The sequence below is a fragment of the Sciurus carolinensis genome, chromosome 11, assembly GCF_902686445.1.
Source record: "Sciurus carolinensis chromosome 11, mSciCar1.2, whole genome shotgun sequence".
Taxonomy (NCBI): domain Eukaryota; kingdom Metazoa; phylum Chordata; class Mammalia; order Rodentia; family Sciuridae; genus Sciurus; species Sciurus carolinensis.
This window is the reverse complement of record NC_062223.1, coordinates 108,481,808-108,490,786: the sequence shown is the minus strand read 5'-3', so window position 1 is coordinate 108,490,786 and position 8,979 is coordinate 108,481,808.

Here is an 8,979-nt window from a genome sequence, read left to right as displayed (position 1 = left end):
CATATGTCTGTAATCCAGTGCTCGGGAGGCTGAGGCAGTAGGATTGAAAGTTCAAAGCCAGCCTTAGCAAATTAGCGAGGCCCTAAGCAACTTAGTAGGACCCTGTTTCAAAATAAAAAGGGCTGGGGATGTGGCTCAGTGGTTAAATGCCCTTGGGTTCGCTCCCTGGTACCAAAAAAAAAAAAAAAAAAAATTAAGAAGAAATTGTGCCATAAGCTGGTAATTCCCAGTTATTAGTGTAGATGACATTCTGTGGGCATCTTTCATAATCTACATTTTGAAAAGATAAAGGATAGCTATAGTCAGGTGAGGATCTTTAATTCTTTTTAACTTAAAAAGGATTCTTGAAAACACTGAAAATCTCTACAACAGCCTTCAGGAAACCCTGTATTTCCTGAAAATTCTTGAGGAAACCCTGGGATTTCCTAAAAAACTGACAAGAGAGGGAAGTACGCATCTCTCACTCTACCCTCCTCTATTTCAGTAGGTTTCATTGCTAAGATAAGCACTTTGGATATTTCCTCTGCCTTTTAGGACAGGGTCGAATCCCTGCTTCTTTTCCTTTCAATTCACACTTTACCCACCAGCCCATTCCTCATAGCCCAGAAATGCATCACACATTCCTTGTAGCACCATTGATCTATTATTCAGGTTGGTACTGGACATGCTTTAAAAATAAGAACTGTCCACATTCCCAGTGTGAAAATCCTTACTTGCCCTAGTTGAAATATTTACTTAATCTGGAAGACATTTGTTCATATTTTCTTTTTAAAGAACAATAAGAACACAGATTTTTTTTTTTAACTAGCAAAAGCAAATTTCAGAATAGTGTGATCAGAGGCATGTATCTAAAGCAAACTGTAATACTCATCAATTATTTAAAGCCATAATTGTACAAATATATGGTAAAAGGCAAGCTGTTCTGAGACCATCCCTAATGAATCTTTATCTTACATATATTGTATCAATATATTTGGGGATTGTCCAAACTGGGATTATGGAAAGAAAGGTTACCTCCCTCCTTCTTAACTCCCTACTGTCCAAATCCCAGGTCCTGATGGCTAATGATATTTTATCAGAAACACCCTAAATTTCTAAAATTGACATCATCTGCTGCCAAACAGTCCTGGCAGTTAAAATCAAGTTGAGACAAATCAGGCAACTTCAAGGAATGGAACAGGAAGAATGTGCTGGAGAAATAAAGAGGAGTCCCTCAAGAAATTCTATGGGAAGAGAGCAGCCTTAATCTAAATAATCCTCCATCTCATTAATTTGGTCACAGCCTTTAAAAAAAGAGTTAGTTTTACAGGCTTTTTGATTTGTTGAATTGAATCTAACTTAGTAAAGATGAGATTACTAAAATCTGATTCTTTCCCCTTCAATTCCACATTACCCAAACAGTCCATTAGTCATTTTTAATGTTACAATTTTCACATAAAACATCTGATTTTTCAAAGGACTGAAAGAATCTATAGGCAGATATAACAGCTGAATTTGTCTAAATAGGCTATTAACATGTTCATTGCTGCATTAATGCAGAAACACCCTGTATAGCCTTCATTAGGGAATTTGCTGATATATCAAGGAATCAAGTACAACTATTAAAAAAGAAAGAAGTAGCTTTATACAGTCATGAAAGATTTCTACAACAGAATTGCGTGAAAAGCAAGTTATAGAACATATATAATGTGAAACCATTTATGTAAAAGACAACATGGTTGAAAGTTTGGAGGGAGATCTGATATCTGAGAAGGAGATAGAGGGGAATTTTTGCTTGATACCTTTTTATAATATCTAAGTTGTTTTTACTGTAAGTGTGAATCAAATTGTAAAAAAAATGCCAATGGGGAAAAGACAATGCACAAAAGGTATAAACAGGAAAAGAAAATGCATATTTATATTTTCTATTATGCTGTTTTTAAATCTAGAATTTTATATGATGGGACATATTTATATATACTTTTTAAATAAATTTTCATTAAAATATTTGAAAATTATACACTTTGTTTTTTAAGAAAGAGATTATCACCACCTAAAACTGAGTTGATCTAATTTTAATTCAATTATGTCTTCATGGATGAATGAACCCAAACTTCTTTCATCACCACTCCATCCCTAATGGGCAGAAATATAATGTTAGAGGAAAAAAAAATTTGAGTTTGACATTATTTTCAGTTGCTTGTGAAAATACAAGACAGGCAGAGAGTAAATGGTTCCCTAGCATAATAAAACCAAGGTTTAGAAGTGTTATGGGGCGCAACTTAAGAACAAACCAATCTTCACTGACAAGTCCAAATTTGAGAGTCTTTATTAAACTGGTCAGCTAACTGTCTTACACAATGCCCCAAAAATGGCTATTGGGAGAATAGTCCCGACCATAGGGTTGCAGGGGTTTTTATACCATAAATCAGTATGTTAATCATAAGTGTTTGTTGCTATGATTCAAAATTACAAACTAACATCTTGGGATCTGAAATCATTAGCAGAGCGGGAAATGGGTCAAAATGACCTTACTTAGGTACAAACTAAAGAATGGTTACTAACATCTGAACACTGTTGACATCACCATTAACATAACATGGTACATTGTTTAGGAAACTAGGAATCAAAAAGAGAACAATTTTTCATTATACAAGAATTGCCATTTCATCATCATTTTGTATCGCCAAAAAAGTCATGCTAAGCAACTGTTTACGGGTACAAAGGTGGGGTGTTCTCACGGGAGAAGCATTTCCTACATAACATGGAATCTCAAGGTAAAATGGAGTCTGTTTCATCACTGCCCAGATAGCCTGGCCTATAACGTTTCCATGGAGTCAAATATGTCAACCTGTCACAGAAGAACTATAAAAGTTCTTGTTTGGAAGGAAAGGAATCATCCTTGTGATGAGGTATGTTTGACTTCAAAGGAATGCCAGGTTTAGCTATGCACATCTGTAATCCCAGTGACCTGGGGGCTGAGGCAGGAGAATAAATTCAAGACCAACCTCAGCAACTTAGCCAGACCCTGTCTCAAAATAATAACAAAAAAAAAAAAAAATTTAAGGGAGCTGGGGTATAGGCCCTCCTGTGTTCAATCCCCAGAACCAAAAAAAAAAAAAAAAAGAAAATATCAGCCAGACCTAAGAGTAAAAGGCCCTTTTATGCACAGTCACAGATTCCCCTTTCCCAGCCGTTGCTGTTCCTACTGCATTCCAACATGCCAGACACTGAGATTAAAACTAAGTCTCCTCTAAGCCAAGTCCTCTCTGTATAGTTATGTGGAAGAGGGAACCACTAATTTTAAACTGCAACCTTACATTCTAATATTTCTTAGAAACAAGGAAAGCAGGAGACTGGGGTTTCTTTATTCTATAGGTAGAAATAGCAAATCCTGGAAGTGGACAGGGGTCAGGAAGGCAGGAAGGCAGGGTGGTGGCAGAGGGGATATACATAGAAGGAAAGTGAGGGGATATCCAGAAGTGAGGGGAGAAGAGTAAGGAAAAAAAGAATATTTTTGTGAGACATCTGTTCTGATCACCCCAAACTGAATTGAATATCCATTATTTAAAATGCTTGGAACAAGCAGTGTTTCAGATTTTGGAGTTTTTCAGATTTGGGAATATTTACATAGACTTTACCTGTTGAGCATCCCTAATCAGAAAATACTAGATCCGAAACGTCCCTAAATCCAAAACTTTTTAGCATCATGTTGACATTCAAAAAATTTCAGATTTTGGAGCCTTTTGGATTTGGGGTTTTGGGATTAGGGATGCTCAACCTATAATTCAATACAATTCTGATGCTAACCATTAGCATCAGACACCATAGGTTTAAAGACTGTCTTCCACAAGACTGCCCTTATAGCTGCAAGTAAGGTCCCCAGACCACCTGCAATTCTGACCAACTGACTCAAAGTTCAGGGATTCCAATGACTACCCTCAAGTTTGATCATTCACAAGAAATCTCAAAACTCAGGAAAGCACTGCACAGATGCTCCTCAACTTACAATGGTGCTGTCCTAATAATAAGATGAAAATGCATTTAATACACCTCACGTACTGAACCTCATAGCTTAGCAACACAGTGCACTGTACAGTATCAGTGTCCCCTTGTGATCCTGTGGCTGACTGGGAGCTGAGGCTCACTGCTACTGCCTAGCATCAGTAGGGAGTATTACAGGGTATGTGGCTGACCCACAAAAGATCAAAATTCAAAGTACAGTTTCTACTGCATGCATATTATGCTTTCACACCACCTTAAAGTTAAAAAGGTGTAAGTTAAACCATCATAAATTGAGGACCATCTGTGCCTAGTGATTACAGTTTTATTATAAAGGATATATATATATAGGATGAGGCCTGGGAGGGAGCATAGAGCTCCATGCACTCTCCTTGGGGAATGAAGACTTCTTACACTCCCAGTACATCAAGGTCTTTACTCACCAGGAAGTTCCTCTGAGCTTCAATGTCCCAATTTGGTGGGTGGAGGGAGGTTCTCATTAAATAGGCAAGACTGATTTAATCACTGGCCATATGATTGAATTCAATCTCTAGCTTCTCTCCTCTTCCTGGAGTGTAGGCTATTCAAAATCCCAACCCTCTAATCATGTACTTGGTGTTTCTGCTGACTAACTCTCATTCTGAAGCTATCTAGGAGCTCACCACTTGTACTTCTTTGGCATAAGATACTTCTATCACATAGTAAATTCTAAGGAATTTTGAAGCTCTGAGCTGAGAGTCAGAAACAGAGATAAGATATATTCTTTATAATGCCACACATCCCTGAGGCCTGGGAACTGAGGAACACCTAAGCCCGTGGGATCCATGTTAGGGTATTGTAAAGCAGGCCCCAAATGATTATAGTTAGGTTTCTGGCAGGCTGTTTTTAATATGTAGCCAAGGTCAGGAACACCCTGATTCAGTGTATGTACCCAAGGTCATAAACGTTTGCTTGTGAGCATGCACCTACTTATATAACTTGTTGGCAATGTGCCTTCTTTGTTCAGCCTGCATATAAAAAGGGCCTATACAAATGGCAAAATGGAGCTGAATGGATCAGGCTGGTGCTAAATGAAGCTACAGCTGGAGGCTAAAGGCCAACTTGAATAAACAATGTCTATTATCCCAACTGCATCTTGCATCTTCTTTTATCTGCTGGCATCCCAAATCTCTTTCCTGGGTTTAAGTCTTAAACAGGTATGAAGTAGCAACATTACTCCTAGTCTGTAAGGTTTGGGACAAATACCTGAGCCTTTTAGTAAAGATATGCCTTAACCAAATCCCATCTACAGATCTTACAGTAGAAAAATCCTTTAAATAGGCAGAGAGTAAGACTCCTTCCATGGTTTCCAAGGGTTTACCCCCACCCCAAGAGTTACTATTCAGCACTAGTGAACAACAAGCACCAAGCTTCAGATGACAATAAAACAGCTAGAGAAACATGAAAACTATAACCCCTTCACAGCTCACCCATCCACTCCACTTCTGCGTCTCCAAAGAGTAAGGAGAATCCCAGCTGCTACCTGCATTCCTTGTACCAGTAGCCCTACCGTCATGAAAGAGGAAAGGAAGGGACCTGCCACCTAGGTGGGAACTAAACAAATATTCCAAGGAAAATACCTTGTCCTCTGCCCCATGTTTATCACACACACACACACACACACACACGTATTTTTTTAGTTGTTGATAGACCTTTATTTTATTCATTTACACGTGGTGCTGAGAATTGAACCCAGTGCCTCACACGTGCTAGGTGAATGCTCTACCATTGAGCCACAACCCCAGCCCTGCACCATGTTCTTATCATTCACTATTGGGGCAATTTGCCAAGTGACTCCCTTATTTGGAACACTTAGGGGTGACATGGACTCTTATAAAGGGAAGAATATTACAACAAGGTTCTGCTCTTGTTGTCACAAAGAAGGTTTTCCATCCCTTTAGTTAATAAAACCTATGGGAGACCATGGATTTAGAGACCTGTGAACAGCCTGCTCAACAGACCAAACTCATAAAGACTTTAATAGCAGTAACTGAGTTTCAGCTGGTTGCAGAGGCCCGGTAGCTAACTGAGTTATAAACAGTCAGTTAAACTATACCCAACTGAGTAGGCTGTAGCCAATTAAGTTGTCGTCTAAGCATTATTTCTGTTTTCCTATAAATGCTATTGGACCACGGTATCTATTGGAGTTCTTAGAATCTACTGTGGTTCTGGGAACTGCTTGATTCTCCAGTGGTCTTTGTTTTGTTTTGCTCAGCTCTACTAAATATTCGGGTTCAAGGAATTTTCCTTTTAACAGTTTTGGCATGGTCATCAGGATCCAAATCAAAGCTCCAGTGGCCTGGAAGCATCATGTTCAGTGTTCTCCTGTGGCATCTGGGAATGGTAGGTTAGTTTTCTCTGATTCTAAAGCTCTTTGGATTTGTGTTTCCGGCAAACCTTTTGGGGATTTTGTTTGTTTGTTTTTTGTAGTGCTGGGGATTAAACCCAGGGAGTCACGCGTACTAAAAAAATACCACTGAGCTATACACTACAGCCTATTGGAGCAATTTTTTAAAAACAAATTTTGGTTGTAGATGGACACAATGTCTTTATCTTGTTTGTTTATTTTTTTATTGTAGTGCTGAGGATCAAACCCAGTGCCTCACACATGCTAGGCAAGCACTCACCACTGAGCCAAAACCCCAGCCCCTGGAGCAAAAAAAAAAATTTTTGATCCAGAATGGATTTGCAAGTGCTGATAGATATAGGACTGGGTCCTGTCAGAAAATCTCATCTATATAAATGGTCGGACAGAAACTGAACTGGGCTCAGTAGGAACAGGCTGCAAAGAAGCCCCAGAGTAAATGGATTTGAAAAAGATGGACTCTTAAAGGAATGGATGAGTGGTGAAATCTTTTTGCCTGAGATAAAAGTTAATCTTCAGAGGATTTATAACATTTGAGTCATTTTAGAGGATTCACCTTAAAGTAAATGGAGGGGAAGTCAGTCTTGCATTTTTCCTGTTTTTCAAGTACCTTCAATTTAAAATAATCAATATACCGAAGTGGCATATTTTGATATTTCCTGAACTCCTTCAATGAGTAGTTTGGTTTAACAAGCAAATCAAGCGTAGTTGTCAGGGGGACATAGTGGCCTGTAATCCCAGTAATTTAGCAAGACTGTGTCTCAAAATAAAATTTTAATAAAAGGTCTGGGGAGGTAGCTCAGTGGTAAAATGCCCCTGGGTTCAATTCCTAGTATTTAAAAAAAAAAAAAAAAGATCTTTAAGAACTAGTAGTCACAAAAGCAACCTCCCTAAGAACAAAATGCCTGATTCAGTGATGTCCTTGAGCCCTCTCCTATCTACTCTCCAGTGAATTTTCCTCCAGCCTCACATCAGTACATCAGACTGGTGCCTTAAAATTGCCATGGTGAGGATATTTTCAGCATCTGAAATTGGCAAATGCTTCAAATTAGGGATTGCTTTATTTTGTTTTGTTTTGGGGAGCAGTTTACTAGGATATCACTGCTAACATTACACAATTATTCTGTTAACAAATTTGTCCTGCAGAAAAGAGAGAAGCTTATATTGTTCAGAATATTAAGAATGGAGAAGGGAAATTTTAACAGACTTGGTGTGGACTGTGATCTTGATTTTGGTAGATCATTCATGGCTATAAGTATTGTGGGTTGCTAAGCTCTTTTTAAGAAAGCAAGGGAAATTCTTAACGAAAGTTGCAGGGTAAGGAGGATAGATTTCTATATAAAGAAAACTAGTGAAAAGTATTTCTCCCAACCCCTAACTTCCAACCTGCTAAACCTCAACAGGAAGTTGATGCCTGGAACTTACTTCCTTGGAACATCACACGACTTGTGTCTCTGTGTGACACTGTAATTTTCTACATGAGATATATTCCACAATTATAAAAGAATCAGTGCTCACATTCAGGGACAGTCTTGTTCATTGTTGGAGTTTGTTTCAGTGCCAAGGTAGCAGCAGAAAGAAATGGCATAGAATTATAAACCCTCTCCCTCTACATTATATTTTCCTTTCTGTCATATCAATTCATTTTGTTTCCTATTTTTTGTCTTTACATGTCTGATAAAGAGAAATCCTTGCCTTGTAATTAGAAAGCGGGAATACAGATGTTATTGGTATACCATATGCAGTATCATATTTATGAAAAGAAAAATAAAAGGAAGAGAATGAGTGGACAGAGGCACAGAAGGAAGGAAGGATTTCTATGAAACTACCCAGAAGTTCCTGAGCTCTGTTTCCTAGTTAACACAAATGAATAAACAACTGAAGGTTTTGTGTTTTAAATGATCTCTTGGGTCTACTTTAAGAAAAATACTTTTTCTTTTGAAGAATTGAAAGATTTTTACATGTATTAGAGCAGTAAGAAAAGACCTGAACCTTTTACACAGAAATTACTGAATTCTGCAATAGGTTAGAAAACATCGTATTCAATAGCAACTATTGTTTCTGGTGTGTTATTTTTTAAATTATGCAATAAGTACTTCATTAAAATATGTAGAACTTATTTTTAAATTAATATGTAAACAAGGTGGTAAACCTTAAATGTATTTTATATTTCATTCTGTACACTGAAAAACTTTTGTTCTGAATTATTTATTGGTTTAATTTTATAATTTTAAAATTTTAATCCTCTAAATTGTGTTGAAATGTATGTAAATTTATCATGCTACTTTCACGTGTACTGTTCAGAGGCATTAAGTACATTCAAGTTATCATATAGTTTTAACAGTTTTTAATTTAAATTTTAAACCCAATTTCTACGGGATTAAAAATTACAAGTATATGTACTGTTTCCATAACCATATTTTTACAATTATTCATGGTTATTCTGTATGATTGTAGCAAAGTAACTACATGAAAAGGAACTAAAGCTCATTCTGCTACTTATGATTGTGATAATGTTTTTTAAAGAATTCTGGAAGCTCAGTGAACCACTGAGTTAGCTGACAGGGAACTTTTTTTCTGTACACATGATTTTA